At 39.2% G+C, this 16,460-nt stretch overlaps 1 protein-coding gene across 1 annotated transcript in view; it reads left to right on the top strand.

Moving 5' to 3' along the window:
* LOC126473311 (methyltransferase-like protein 22) overlaps positions 1 to 16,460 on the top strand; it is a 50,974-nt gene that overhangs the window by 1,850 nt on the left and 32,664 nt on the right. The gene's annotated exons all lie outside the window — the stretch shown is intronic.

Here is a 16,460-nt window from a genome sequence, read left to right as displayed (position 1 = left end):
CAATCCGCCAAATGGTAATAATAGCTGGCAATATAATATGAAGGATAAGATGGCGGTTGTACAGATAGGAGACATGTCCGGTGCGACACAATTACACAAATTTATAGGAAGTGGGAGCTGATGTAGAAAGTTACTGTTAGTACTTTATATGAAATTTATTAGCTTAAAGAGAGAATGAGTCATATGAAAGTAAAGTAATTACATGAAAGCAAAGCAAACTTTTGCTAAGGGGACAGGAAATGTTCATGTAAGGATAGAATAACTGAGAGGTGTGTTCAGACTCTGGGAAAATGATATTTAACAAAAGAATATGACTGATTCTTGTAGCTAGCCACCCAGTTCAACAGAAGAAACTTATTTATAAAAATTAGTATGGATTTTGGAAACTTCGGTTACAGTAAGCTCAGCATCCTTTTTCGCTGTACTGCATTATCAAAACTGCAGATGAAGCTATTCTAGTGTGTCTTAATTTTACTAGGTGTTTTTGTGGTGCCTCCATTTTCTTTGGTAAACAATGTGTATTCCTATCAAGTAGCTGTCATTAATGTGGTTTACTGGCCAATGTATTTAGTACAACACATTCAATGAAAGTAGATATGTACACCCAGTTCACAGGTAGCCTCATATATGAAAATTTGTTGCTGTTTATGTTAGCAGAAGAGAGATTGCACTTCACCATTTAGGTGTCCTAAGTCATGATGTTGATTAGCTTATAATGATAAAGACAACTAGGGTGATAAAAGAATAGACTGAATCTTAAAAAATTAGAGAGAGACAGTGGTGGTGTATCCATTTGGATAAATATTATCAGAGAGTTACTGTTTGGCTGTAATGAGAATGTTTTATAAACTAATTAACAAAAACATTCAGACATACTGCATGTTGCGAAAACAAAAATAAATGTAATTACTTCAACAAATGCTCACACAACAACATTTTTTGTCAGTGATATCTGTTTGGAATAGTCGTGCAATGCGTTCCTTTTAAATGGTTTTTAAGTATTCATTTGTAAATCTTGTAGCTGATCAGATTGACACGGTAGATAGAATATCTGCAAGGAACTCCACCGTGACAGTGATTGTGATTTGATCAGATCATGAGAGACTATTACAATAATGCTGAATTACTGGAAATGACAGTATTTAGGAGCATATAGGATATAGGCAAAAAAAAAAAAAAACCACTGTCCGTGTTTTATATGTTGCCCAGAATGGTCATTTTAGAGGAGGGAGTCCCCTGTTCACAGATGCATAGTTTCGATAGTGTATAGCTTTAAAGTTTGAGAACAAGGCAGTGAAGTTGCTTCAGATTGTGTTTGGTATCATAATTAGTTATGTAACCCATTAGCCAACACTGGATTGCACATGCAGAGCGCTTAATATGTTGAATAAGACAGCAAATTGATCATTTTTCAAGACCGAACCTAAGTCCAGTTCGAGGACTGTAAGCTGTAGAAATTAGAGACTGTTTTGGAATGGTGATTGTGTTCCACATTTCATTAAGAAATCCACCAACAGCGTCACACTATGCAGTGCATCACAAAAGGAGTTCCAAATTTTGATCTCTGACTTGATTGCAGAGTGTGCAACAGCAGAGTAGTGACTGATGCACATGATGGAATAAATGCTGTTGTGCCCACAGTATTTCAACACAGTGCGGCTCAGATAATGAAAGTCCTCTGATGTTACAGGAGTAGTCTCCTCCTCCTCCCCCCCCCCCCCTCTACCAGTCCATCAGTTTGGGTATGTGGACTCCAACTGTATAACACATTTACATTAAAATGATCTAGACCACAATCTTTTGTGGCTACATTATCTGACAAATCAATAATGGTATCAATCCAATAGGACAGGAAGGACATTTATCTAGAAAAATTCGCTAGATCAGTCCTGTTAGTGTGGTTGGAATTAGGTATTGTCCAGTGATCTGATCACAAATTATTTCAGCCCATATGTTCACTCTGAATCTGTATTGATTACCTCTGACCACTTGTGCATGTTTTTCTCGACACACTAGCATGGTCAATACTGGTGAGTACCTGGTGAATACTGGTGGACAGTTCCTCCTTGAAGTGTTCCTAAACGTTCTCTTGAAAGGGAACCATTCAAACCAAGCATGGAGAGCCAGCATCCAGTTCTGGTACCTAATATGAGGCAGAAATGCAGAGTAACTGATACATTGATCAGAAGACAATAAGTAGTGCTGTAGAAGAATGCTGAAGATTAAATGGGTAGGACAAATGAGAAGTTACTGAATAGAATTGGAGGAAAATAGAAATTTATAGCCCAACTTGACTAAAAGACAGGATCAGTTATAGGACACATCCGAAGACATCAGGGAATTGGCAGTTTGGTAATGGAAAGAAGTGTTGGGGTAAAAATTGTAGAGGGATACCAAGGCTTGAATACAGTAAGGAAGCTCAAATGTATCTAGTTTGTGGTAGTTATGGTGAGATGAGGAGGTTTACACAGGATGAATTAGCATAGAGAGCTATATCAAACTATTTTTTTAATGGAAGACCACGACAACAACAACAATCAGGAGGTCTATTATATGTACAATTAAGTTCTTAGTACCATAAATTTTATTGTATGTACAGTAAGGTGTAAGAAACCCTGAAAATGCACTTGGCTGTACATACGTGCTACAATTTTGGAAACAACTCCAGATGGAAAAATACAATACCTACTTGCAATTTTCCAGTCTCTTGTATTTTTCTCACACTTGCTGAAAATGTCAGAGTGTTTATGGTGGGAAGCCTTTCCGAATACAACTTTACAGCAGCATTTGCCATTGATGTCAACTATGGCACTTGTAACAGCATTCTGGTCATTTCGTTACTTGGTTATACTGGTATGGTGCAGTACTGTCAACAGTGTTGCGACACTGTGGCTGTTAGATACAGGGTACATGCTCAGAATGGACAAGATTTGGGGCAGGAAATCGACTGTAGCCTTTTCAAAGCAACCACCCAACCATTCAACTTAAATGAACATCAAAAAAGTAATTCTGGATGACCAGGATCCTGGTCGTCTCCATTGGAAGTCTAGCATCTTTATTCCTGTGCCTGATTCATTCTGTGAAGACAATGGGAAGGGAATAAGTGCTGCCATGTTTTCAGGTGTATTTGCATTAAGAGGCATAAATTATGGGTGAGATGTTTTACAGACAGCACTCAACATTTATGTACTGTGCGTAAAATGTTATCCCCGATGTTATTCAATATGTGTACTGAGCAAGCGGTAAAGGAAAAAAAGTGAAATTTTGGAAAGGAATTAAAGTTCAGGAGGAAGAAATAAAGACTTTAATGACATTGTAATTCTGCCAGGGACAGAAAAGGACAAAGAGTAATTTAATGTAATGAATAGAGTCTGGAAAAGAGATTGTAAGGTGAGCATCAGTAAAAGTAAAAAAAAGGTAATTGAATGTAGTTGAATTAAATTGGGCAATGCTGTGGGTGATTAGATTAAGAAATGAGATAATAAAAATATTGTAGCAGAAGAGTTTTGCTATTTGGACAGCAAGATAGCTGATAATGACCAAAGTAGAGAGGATATAAAATACAGACTGGCTATAGCAAGGAAAGCATTTCTGAAAAAGAGGAATTTGTTAACATCTGATATAAATTTAAGTGAGAGGTCCCATTCTTCCAACATTTAGGAGAAACACAGTGGTGTTACCCCTGTTACTGCTGTTACTTGTTACTCGTGATGCGGGGAACCATCGGGTATGACTTCTGGTCTTGATTGGTTGTGATTGAGGAAACACTAACAACACAGCAGTATATCATGGGCACTCTGTGTCCTCGTATGTTACCTCTCATGCTCTCATGTGACAGTATCATTGTGTCATTTTTCAACAGGATAGTGCTTGTCCACACTGGGTACATCTCTCTATGGACTGCCTACATGATGTGAAGGTACTCCCATAGTCAGCGGGATCCTCAGGGATTTCTCTTCAACCAGATGTACCCTATACTGAACAAAATGTTTTCATGCTTCCAGCCACGTCAATCGCTTAAAAAGTCACAAGCTTTCAACCTAGCACTCCATGGCCATTGTCAAGTGGAATGACTGCTAATGGGGTGCTGGTACACCCTTATAAACTCTAGCTGCCAGCTGTGATGTCAGTGTTGCTCATGGTATCATCATATATGGGCATACGTTGACTCCAAGTTCAATGTGTCCGCTTCATCTCATATTCGCTGGATCTCTCACCAAGATGAGCTGCAGCCTGCCATCTTTATTAAGGGTGGTATAAGTGATTTTTATTTCAATGGCTTTTTTAATTGTACAGTCCGAGAAGCCTTTAGTGTGAGTTGTGACAGAGGTTTTATCAGATTTGATCCACTGATTGTTTCCTAGTGTGCTCAGCTAAAGCAGATTTTTTCAGGATACAGTATGCACTGTTTGTCCATCATAAGTTTGAGCATCACAAGAAGGAGCATGAGAGGTCTTATCTCCTATGCTATTCCAATAAATCCGCTTTAGCTTAACAAGCTCTAGAACATGGTCACAAGATCAAATTTGATGAAACCTCTGTCGTGACTGACACTGATGGGTTCTGGGTCCGTGTAATTAAAGCCATCAAAACAAAAATCACCAGTAACACACTAAATAGAGATGGTAGCCTGGAGTTCATCGTAGCATGGGATCTGGCGATCGCAAGGTTGGAGCTAGTGCATTGAACTTGGATTCAACCTATGCCCATACATGGTGATACTGTGATGTCACAACCAGCAGCTATAGTATGTAAGAGTGTACGAGCAACCCATCAGCAGTCATTCTACGTGACAGTGATCAAGGAGTGCTTGGCCGAAAGCTCATGACGTACTGCCACAAGACTCCTCTATTGATTAAAATACGCAAAGCAAAAGAAGAAACCATGATGATGAGGTAGAACTCAGGCCGTTGCTAATTAGAGTATGTATAAATCACAAGAGTGCAGTGAAAGGCTACTTCATAAAAAGCTGGGAGCAAGATGGCAGAGAATAGTAGGAATAGCAGTTGGAACTAAAAAAATTACATTACATATTGCATCTTTCACAATCACAGCCATGTCGTCAGAAAAAATATATGTATATTTTAATTATCTGTAATATTTAGTGGCATAGTATTGATATCTGAAAAGAAGAAACAGTGCAAGAGGAATAAACCTGGCAGTAACTTCTGCAATGTATGGCTTCATTAATATGAATATTTGTCCCCCTTTTTATATTAAATGGACCTTCTTCTTTTTCCTGGCCTGCATCCCACTTCGTCATGTGGTTGGCATGTTAGTTTTTGGATTTGGCAATGTTAGTGGTAGAGGATTACATGGGCAAACATTTTCTAAATGTTTGTGAGTCATGTAACCGAGGTGAGACATGGTCGGGTGTGGGAGACTGTCTAAAAACCACATCCGGACCAGGTGGTACACTGGTCTTCATTGTTAATCTACTGGGCAGATTTGATCCGGGTCCAGCACACCTTGCTGAATCCTGGAAGTTGCGTGCTAACATGCTTGGCCATCCAAGTGGGTCATTGTATCACAGGGACCATGCAATCAAATTATTTTGTTAAATGAAGAATATGCATATTGTACAAAACTACTTATTTAGTTTTGCAAGTACCTCACATACAAAAGAATAAACTGTTTTACTGATTCTTTCTTAAAACCAAACAATGATTCTGGTAGTTATCTGGTCTGAGTTGTGGTGTTATGCTTATTTTTATGTGCTAGTTTTTCAACAGCATAACCTGCGAAAGGCCTCGATGCAATACCTATCCCTGACATCCTGCCACTACCACTTATTCTAGCCCTGTCACTGTCATTTCCCACCCTTTGAAATCAGGGCCACCTGTGAAAGCAACCATGTAGTCTTCCAACTCAGCTGCAAACGCTGTGTGGCATTCTAAGTAGCCACGACTACTATCAAGCTGGTCTGTCTGCATGAATGCCCACCGCTAAACTGTGGCCAATGAGCATCAGAACCATCCAGCTGCCAAGCACGCCATGTGACAAAGAATACTTGTCTTAAGTGGCTGCTTCATAGCTCATGTCATTTGGATCCTTCCCACCAGCAGCAGCTTTTCTGACCTGCACAGGTGGGAAATCTCACAGCAACATATCACCCATTCCCAAACTGACCTGGGCTCAGCCTTCACTAGTCTCCAAGCTATCCCATTGCTCGCATGCGTTCCAGCCCTACATATGCCTCCTTCCCTCCCCCATCTCATTCCTTTCTCTAGTTTTACCCCTCCGCGCAGCACATATCTCCTGATGCTGAACCTAGCAGCCCACCATCCTATCCCTACAGGCTCCTGCACTACAACATTTTTCCCCATCCATACCTTGTGTGTGTGTGCACGTGTATGTGCATGCATGTGTGTGTTTTTAGTCTGAAGAAGGACTTTGGTACGTGGTGAATAGCAATCTACCCTAGTTTATATTCTTACTTTGAAACTAGTTGAGCTTAAAAGTTCTGCATCTTTACATGTATCCATAAATGTTTGATTTAGTGTGCATTTTGTCCCAATGCTATTTTCACAACATCTGTGTAGCTGCCATTTTCTTCTGAGTGCTCCCTACTTTTGTCATATAGTACACGATTTCAGCTACTAGAAGTTCAATTAATTTAACAATTAAATCTTGTTGGCTTCATGTCTTGTAGTAAATTCATATTCATTATTGTCCCATTTAAAAAAAAAGGGTCATGCAAAGATAGTCAAGTAAAGATATGTATTTATTTATTGATCCTCTGAATCCTTCCTGTAGAAGACATGCGCATAGTGATATATTAAAGGCGTGCTATGATTTTGGACAAGTCATGGTGTGATGTAATTTTTTTTACTTGAAACTGCAAAATGGCTAACATTTGTAAATGATAAACTATGTTTGTGTCCATAAATTAAGCTTAATCAAGAAAAGAGAGGATGCGTCCAGATTAAGATGTTGGAAGGGTTGCAGACACGACAGATATTAATTATAAAACTTGTGGCATATTACAGTGCATAAATAATGTAATTAAATGTGTTACAAAACCAAAGATACCCATTTAAAAATATAACAGAACTAATAAATCTCTTCCACAACAATGAAACAGTTAACAGTTACTCAGACTGTCATATTTCTGTGGGGTAAGAAGGCTTGCCCTTTATGAGGTAGTTGGATTACTCTATATTTGCAGTCAGATCCAATTCTGAAAAAGAGTTGCGTAAAAGTCTGGAAGAGTCCTTGATGGCACGTGGCAGGCTGCATTTTTTCTCATTGTAAAGGGGCTCTGTAAGATTTATATCCAGAAACCACACTAACCAGTCCACACAATGGTTACCGTAGCATCGTCCATAAACAACCCAGTGAAGAGACATATTATTGATAATGGGGTAAGGTAACTGACTCTGCTTTTATAAAGTTACAGTATTTCTTCTCTACTGTACATTAACAGTAATCTTCTGACCACTAGTGAAGTTTTATATGCCCATCCAACATGACACGTCCCCACACCAGGCTCCACAAGCACCAAATTTGTCTCTTTTTCTGATATTCCTGTGATTGTGCAGGCTAAAACTTTCTCAAATGTTGGTTGGTTAGCTGCTTTTTCATCCACAAATTACACATCTCAGCTTAAGAGAACTATAAAATATAATTGAAAGTTAACAAACATGCTGGCTTATACTTACTTAGAGGTATGTTAATTCCGAAAACTAATGTTATGTCATTTGTGTACATCTCATCACAGATCATTGTACACATTGCGCTCATGTAATACACTACACACACATTTCTTTGGCTGACATCAGAACCATGATGATAATGCTGCCTCATCATTACATTCATTGTACATTCTCATTTTCGGTCTGAGGAGCTCAGTCAGTATCCCTTTACATTACATCTACAGTCTGCAATTCACCATGAAGTGCATGGCAGAGGGTACGTCCCATTGTACCAGTTATTAGGGTTTCTTCTCCTTCCATTCACATATGGGGCACGTGAAGAATGATTGTTTGAATGTCTCTGAGCATGTTGTAATTATTACAATCTTGTCCTTATAGTCCCTATGTGAGCGATACATAGGAGGTTGTAGTATACTCCTAGAGTCATAATTTAAAGCTGGTTCTTGAAAATTGTAAAAGACTTTTACAGGATGGTTTACATCTATCTTCAGGAATCTGCCAGTTTAGTTTCGTTAGGATCTCTGTGACACTCTCCCGTGGGTCAAACAAACCTGAGACCATTTGTGCTGACCTTCTTTGTATACATTCAATATTCCCTGTTAGTCTTATTTGGTATGGGTCCCACACACTTCAGCAATATTCTATAATAGGTCACAAAAGTGATTTGTAAGCAATCACCTTTGTAGACTGATTACACTTCCCCAGTATTCTTCCAATAAAATGAAGTCTGCACCTGCTTTATCCATGACTGAGCCTGTGCGCTCATTCCATTTCATATCTCTATAAAGTGTTACACGAGATATTTGTACGAGTGGCCAATTCCAGCTGTGACTCATTGATATTATAGTTACAGGATACTATGTTATTTCATTTTGTGGAGTGCACAGTTTTATATTTCTGAACATTTAAGGCAAGCAGCCTATCTTTGCACCACTTTGAAGTCTTATCAAGATCTGACTTAATATTTATGCATATTCATTCAGACAGTACTTCATTATAGATAACTGCATCATCTGCAAAAAGATTCAGGGTACTATTAATATTGTCCACAAGATTATTAATACACAACATGAGCAACAAGAGTCCCAACATACTTTTCTGAAGCCCACTTGAAGTTACTTCTACATCTGATGATGACTTTCCATCCAAGATAAAATTCTGAGTCCTGCCTACCAAAAAGTCATCAATCCAGTCACAAATTTCACTGATACACCATATGATTGTAATATCAATGAGTCAAATGCTTTTCGGTAATGAAATGCCACTTCAGCCAGACTGCCTTGACCCAAAGCTTTCAGTATGTCCTATGAGAAAAGTGTGAGTTGGGTTTCATATGATCAGTGTTTTCAGAATCCTTGCTGGTTTACATGGAAGAGGTCATTCTGTTCTAGATACCTCATTATGTTTCAGCTCAGAACATGTTCTAAGATTCTACGACAAATAAATGTCAGATATTGGACGGTGGTTTTGTGGATCACTTCTACTATTCTTCTTGTAGACATGTGTGACCTGTCCTTTCTTCCTACTGCTGGGCACAGTTTTTTGTTCGAGGGATCTACATGGCAGATTATAGCTAGAAGAGCAGCTAACTCAGCGACAAATTCAGTATAGAATGTGATAGAGATTCCATTGGGCCCTTGTCATGAAATACATGTTGAGCTTAGGGAGATGAAAGAGTGTTAGCATTTTCAATCACAGATCTAGAGCATAAAATTTACCATTAACATGCATTATATTGTGGAGTTACAAAGGTGTTTTATTTTTGAATTTTTACCAGGCTTAACATGTTTCTGCCGACCTAAATTGTGTTATTGTGTAATCCTTTGCTGTATAGTATATATTATTTAAGCACTGTGCATTAACTGCCCTTTTGCATATTGATTTCAGTTATCTGTTTTTTTTCCTTGCGAAATTTATTGTACTGTTTGATTCCCTGATATAAAATGCTATTTTGAGATTTTTCTTTAATTTTTCCTGAAATGAGTGAATTAAGTTTGGATTTTATTAATGGATTAGTGGATATACTCAGAGAGTGCAGGTAGACTTCTTAAACAGGTTTTTACGATGAACCTGGTTATTATTTCGTTATTAAGTTACAAGGTCACAATGGTCTAGGGGCTCTGGCACAGTAGCTCAGCATGTTCGGCAAGGGGACTGGCTACGCACTGTAATAAAAAAAACTGAGTGAAGTTTGCATTGATGTTGTTTGAGAGGTGTTATGTGGCATCCGCACAGAACTGGTGACAAAATATGATGAACACACAGGTAGATAGGTGGGGGTGGGGGTGGGGGGGGGATGGAAGAGGGGAAGAATTTATAATCTTTGAGTGTTAAAGAAAATGACCTGAGTTTGATCCCAGGTACTGTTTAAATTCTGGATTAAAATCGTCAGCAATGGCAACTGAAGCTTATGGTATTAGGAGTCATGATGATCACTCAATTGGCAAAAGATTCTTGATTAGTCCCTCATTTTGATCTCCTGGAGGGTCTGCCAAGGGAGAGGTGACCATGAGAAAAAGACTTAATAACCAACCAAAGTAGTTTAAATAAAGAAGTAACATACAACTATTGTGCCGAAACATATTTTTCAAACATATTTAAAATCTGTAAATCATTGGCACCTTAAATTACCTTACATACACACATGCTTACAAATAAACTACTGCTTGGTAAAAACTCTTGCCTTTCACTTATGTTTAGTGTCTTTTGAAGTGTGTTGGTAGTTCATTGCTCTTTTGCCACAGCCATTTTGTTGCAGTTGTCGTCAGTTTTTCACGTATATTGCGAAACTTTAGATTGGGTGTCTCTCCTACGAGTCATCAGATACATTTTCCCTGGTGTTTCAGTAGATGTTTTCAATTTCGTTTTTACATTGTGTAGCTGGAGTCAGACCAAACAAATATGTTCACCACATCTTTCATGCAACACCCAGTATTGACATAAAATGCCAGTTTGTTTCCTGTTACAAACAAAATTATTTCTAAAGAGGAATTTTATGTGCCCATTTGATGGAGTGGTCCCAGATTAGTCTCGTGCTATATTTGTTTTATTTATAGGCCCTATGTATTAACAGAGACAGTAAAACTTGAAGAATAACCAGTACTCCTGCAGGGACAGAACTGCCCTGGCTCACTCAGTCTGCTTCCACCAAGCGTGCAGCGCTACTGAGTTGTTGCTGGATTGCTGTTTATTCTTCATGTTTTACTGTCCCTGTTAATTAATATCAGTGAAATGAATATCACACTAGACTAATCTGGGACCAGTCTATTGAAAATGCACATAAAGCTGCACTTTAAAAATAATTTTGTTTGTAATGGGAAACAAACTGACACTTTCTGTCAATACTGGCTTCACATGAAAAACATGGAGAGCACTATTTGTTTGCGCTGACTCCTGCTATACGATGCAAAAACAAAACTGCAAATATCTGCTGCAACATCAGAGAAAATGCTCCTGATGACTCTTAGAAGAAACACCCTGTATATTTCATATTAACTGTGAGATATATGGTTCAAAAACTGTTACTAATGCAAGACAAACCGTTAACACTGCAGTGAAATGTGATGGTGAAACTGCAAATCATCTCAACAAAAATATCTATAGAATTGTGCATCAAGAACTTAAGAAATCTGGTATGAAGTAAATAACTGGTCATGTCCCATGTAGGTGAGAGCATTGAATGCATCTGCAACACTGATTTATGTTGATCTTGTAATTTATCCCCATTGTGCAGTTTTGAGTAAACCAGAACAGTAGTTACAGCTGAGACATCAGTAGACCTGATATACATAATTCATGCTGCATCTAATCAAATAACAATAATGCTGGCTGCAGTTAGTTAATTCTTGTGGGGTTTCTTACAATATGACATGTACCATAGTACTTCTCATTTATTATCTCTAGTACTGAGTGTATACAGTCCAACCATGCTGATTTATATTTTTCACAATTTCCTCAGCAATTTTGGTCAAATTCTAGAATGTTTCTTTTAACAAATGCCATGGATTGTTCCCTTGTTTATCAATCCGATGCTTCATCTGTTATAACATTGGTATTGATGAAACATTAAACTCTAATCTTTGTTTTTCCGTTGTATTACTGTGGTGAAGGGAGATATACAGAGTGTCTATAATTAAAGTTTTAACTTTAAAACCACTGTAGTAATAACACCACTGGTCAGAATGATGTCAAACTGCAGTGGAATATTATCAGATAAGGGAGGAAAACATATGGCAGAAGAAAAATAAACAGTTACAAAATGTAGCAATAGATGGTGCTGTAAGCATCATAATTTAATAGTGGTCGACTACAAATGACAAATGAATTATGCAACAATGCCTACACTGTACATTTGATGCTAAACAAACTGTACTACTCAGTGTATAGGTGTGATACTGTTAGTTACGTAAGCCCATCCATCACGGCAAGGTCATATCACATCGGACAGGAAAAATCGGCTTTTAATTGTCCTGAGGCCAAAAACCGCATAAAAAGTGTGAATCAAAATCATATTGGATTATTAATTTTCGTGTGACTGGCGCAACACATGTTCAATGTGCTGGCCATCGTTTTCTGCAAAAAGTTGAAATCGAGAAACAGCATGTTCCACATCTGATCAAGGTGTTCCCGCAGTCACGTTCAGAATGTGTTGCACAATGCATGACTTCAGTGCATCTAAGTTTGCAGTTGAAACACTGAACACTACATCTTTCAGATAGCCCCACAGGCAGCAGTCACACGGATTCAGATCAGGTGATTGGGATGGCCAGGCTGTAGGGAAATGGTGGCTGATAATTCTAGCATTTCCGAAATGGCACTTCAGCAGCTGCTTAACTGGATTTGAAATGTGCGGAGGTCTGCCATCTTGCATAAAAATGATCACATCCAAACTGCTGGAGAGCTGGAATGACATGGTTGTGCAAAAGACACTCATAGCTCTTACCAGTGATGGTACAGGTAACAGGACCGGAAGCACCTGTCTCTTCAAAAAATATGGCCCTACGGTAAATGGTGCGGTAAACCCACACCACAGAGTGACCTTTTCAGGATGGAGTGATACTGGTTGATTTGCGTGTGGATTTTCCATTGCCCATATTTGACAATTCTGTGCATTGACATATCTTGTCAGATGGAAGCGGGCTTCGTCTGTCCACAAAATCTTCTGCAGCCAATCATTGTCCACTTTAATGCAAGCAAGAAATTCTAAACCAAATGTCTCTCTTGTTGGCAGGTCAACAGGAAGCGACTCGTGCACGTGGATAATTTTGAATGGATTGCAAAGAAGTATGTTTCGTAGCCCCCCCCCCCCCCCATGAACCACGGACCTTGCCGTTGGTGGGGAGGCTTGCGTGCCTCAGCGATACAGATAGCCGTACCGTAGGTGCAACCACAATGGAGGGGTATCTGTTGAGAGGCCAGACAAACACATGGTTCCTGAAGAGGGGCAGCAGCCTTTTCAGTAGTTGCAGGGGCAACGGTCTGGATGATTGACTGATCTGGCCTTGTAGCACTAACCAAAACAGCCTTGCTGTGCTGGTACTGCGAACAGTTGAAAGCAAGGGGAAACTACAGCCGTAATTTTTCCCGAGGGCATGCAGCTTTACTGTATGGTTTATGATGATGGCGTCCTCTTGGGTAAAATATTCCGGAGGTAAAATAGTCCCCCATTCGGATCTCCGGGCGGGGACTACTCAAGAGGACATCATCATCATGAGAAAGAAAACTGGCATTCTACGGATTGGAGCATGGAATGTCAGATCCCTTTATCGGGCAGGTAGGTTAGAAAATTTAAAAAGGGAAATGGATAGGTTAAAGTTAGATATAGTGGGAATTAGTGAAGTTCGGTGGAAGGAGGAACAAGACTTTTGGTCAGGTGAATGCAAAGTCAAATAGGGGTAATGCAGGAGTAGGTTTAATAATGAATAAAAAACAGCATAGTGAACGCATTATTGTGGCCAAGATAGACACAAAGCCCATGCCTACTACAGTAGTACAAGTTTATATGCCAACTAGCTCTGCAGATGACGAAGAAATTGAAGAAATGTATGATGAAATAAAAGAAATTATTCAGGTAGTGAAGGGAGACGAAAATGTAATAGTCATGGGTGACTGGAATTCGGTAGTAGGAAAAGGGAGAGTGGGAAACGTAGTAGGTGAATATGGTTGGGGCTAAGAAATGAAAGAGGAAGCTGCCTGGTAGAATTTTGAACAGAGCACAACTTAATCATAGCTAACACTAGGTTCAAGAATCATAAAAGAAGGTTGTATACATGGAAGAAGCCTGGAGATACTGACAGATTTCAGATAGATTATATAATGGTAAGACAGAGATTTAGGGACCAGGTTTTAAATTGTAACACACTTCCAGGGGCAGATGTGGACTCTGACCACAATCTATTAGTTATGAACTGTAGATTAAAACTGAAGAAACTGCAAAAAGGTGGGAATTTAAGGAGATGGGACCTGGATAAGCTGACTAAACCAGAGGTTGTACAGAGTTTCAGGGAGAGCGTAAGGGAACAAATGGCAGGAATGGGGGAAAGAAATACAGTAGAAGAAGAATGGGTAGCTTTGAGGGATGAAGTAGTGAAGGCAGCAGAGGATCAAGTAGGTAAAAAGACGAGGGCTAGTAGAAATCCTTGGGTAACAGAAGAAATATTGAATTTAATTGATGAAAGGAGAAAATATAAAAATGCAGTAAATGAAGCAGGCAAAAGGAATACAAACGTCTCAAAAATGAGATCGACAGGAAGTGCAAAATGGCTAAGCGGGGATGGCTAGAGGATAAGTGTAAGGATGTAGAGGCTTATCTCACTAGGGGTAAGATAGATACTGCCTACAGGAAAATTAAAGAGACCTTTGGAGAAAAGAGAACCACTTGTATGAATATCAAGAGCTCAGATGGAAACCCAGTTCTAAGCAAAGAAGGGAAAGCAGAAAGGTGGAAGGAGTATATAGAGGGTCTATACAAGGGCGATGTACTTGAGGACAATATTATGGAAATGGAAGAGGATGCAGATGAAGATGAAATGGGAGATATGATACTGCATGAAGAGTTTGACAGAGCACTGAAAGACCTGAGTCGAAACAAGGTCCCGGGAGTAGACAACATTCCATTAGAACTACTGACAGCCTTGGGAGAGCCAGTCCTGACAAAACTCTACCTTCTGGTGAGCAAGATGTATGAGAGAAGGTGAAATACCTTCAGACTTCAAGAAGAATATAATAATTCCAATCCCAAAGAAAGCAGGTGTTGACAGATGTGAAAATTACCGAACTATCAATTTAATAAGTCACAGCTGCAAAATACTAACATGAATTCTATACAGACGAATGGAAAAACTAGTAGAAGCTGACCTTGGGGAAGATCAGTTTGGTTTCCGTAGAAATATTGGAACACGTGAGGCAATACTGACCCTACAGCTTATCTTAGAAGCTAGATTAAGGAAAGGCAAACCTACGTTTATAGCATTTGTAGACTTAGAGAAAGCTTTTGACAATGTTGACTGGAATACTCTCTTTCAAATTCTGAAGGTGGCAGGGGTAAAATACAGGGAGCGAAAGGCCATTTACAATTTGTATAGAAACCAAATGGCAGTTATAAGAGTTGAGGGGCATGAAAGGGAAGCAGTGGTTGGGAAAGGAGTGAGACAGGGTTGTAGCCTCTCCCCGATGTTATTCAATCTGTATATTGAGCATGGAAACAAAAGAAAAATTCGGAGTAGGTATTAAAATCCATGGAGAAGAAATAAAAACTTTGAGGTTCGCTGATGACATTGTAATTCTGTCAGAGACAGCAAAGGACTTGGAAGAGCAGTTGAACGGAATGGATAGTGTCTTGAAGGGAGGATATAAGATGAACATCAACAAAAGCAAAACGAGGATAATGGAATGTAGTCGAATTAAGTCGGGTGATGTTGAGGGTATTAGATTAGGAAATGAGACACTTAAAGTAGTAAAGGAGTTTTGCTATTTGGAGAGCAAAATAACTGATGATTGTTGAAGTAGAGAGGATATAAAATGTAGACTGGCAATGGCAAGGAAAGCATTTCTGAAGAAGAGAAATTTGTTAACAGCGAGTATTGATTGAAGTGTGAGGAAGTCGTTTCTGAAAGTATTTGTATGGAGTGTAGCCATGTATGGAAGTGAAACATGGATGATAAATAGTTTAGACAAGAAGAGAATAGAAGCTTTTGAAATGTGGTGCTACAGAAGAATGCTGAAGATTAGATGGGTAGATCACATAACTAATGAGGAGGTGTTGAATAGGATTGGGGAGAAGAGAAGTTTGTGGCACAACTTGACTAGAAGAAGGGATCGGTTGGTAGGACATGTTCTGAGGCATCAAGGGATCACCAATTTAGTATTGGAGTGCAGCGTGGAGGGTAAAAATCGTAGAGGGAGACCAGGAGATGAATACACCAAGCAGATTCAGAAGGATGTAGGTTGCAGTAGGTACTGGGAGATGAAGAAGCTTGTGCAGGATAGAGTAGCATGGAGAGCTGCATCAAACCAGTCTCAGGACTGAAGACCACAACAACAACATGTTTCGTAGGATCTTATGCACCGTGCTCATGTGTATGTTCAATGTTCGGGCAATTCTCCGTTCACTAAACAGTTGCATACTACCATTTGTCTTCTCCTGCATTGCTGTGGCCCTCCCTCTACCAAGTTGCACACGAAACAACCTGCCTTTTCAAATTTCTGAATCATTGGCTCCAGATCCACAACAGTCATCAGACCAATGCCTCTTTTTAAACCCTTCAGTGTCTGGAACTTCTGTGTAGCGATGTGTGTACAGTCATC

The sequence above is a fragment of the Schistocerca serialis genome, chromosome 4 (assembly GCF_023864345.2).
Source record: "Schistocerca serialis cubense isolate TAMUIC-IGC-003099 chromosome 4, iqSchSeri2.2, whole genome shotgun sequence".
NCBI lineage: Eukaryota > Metazoa > Arthropoda > Insecta > Orthoptera > Acrididae > Schistocerca > Schistocerca serialis.
This window is presented reverse-complemented; position numbering and strand designations above follow the sequence as displayed.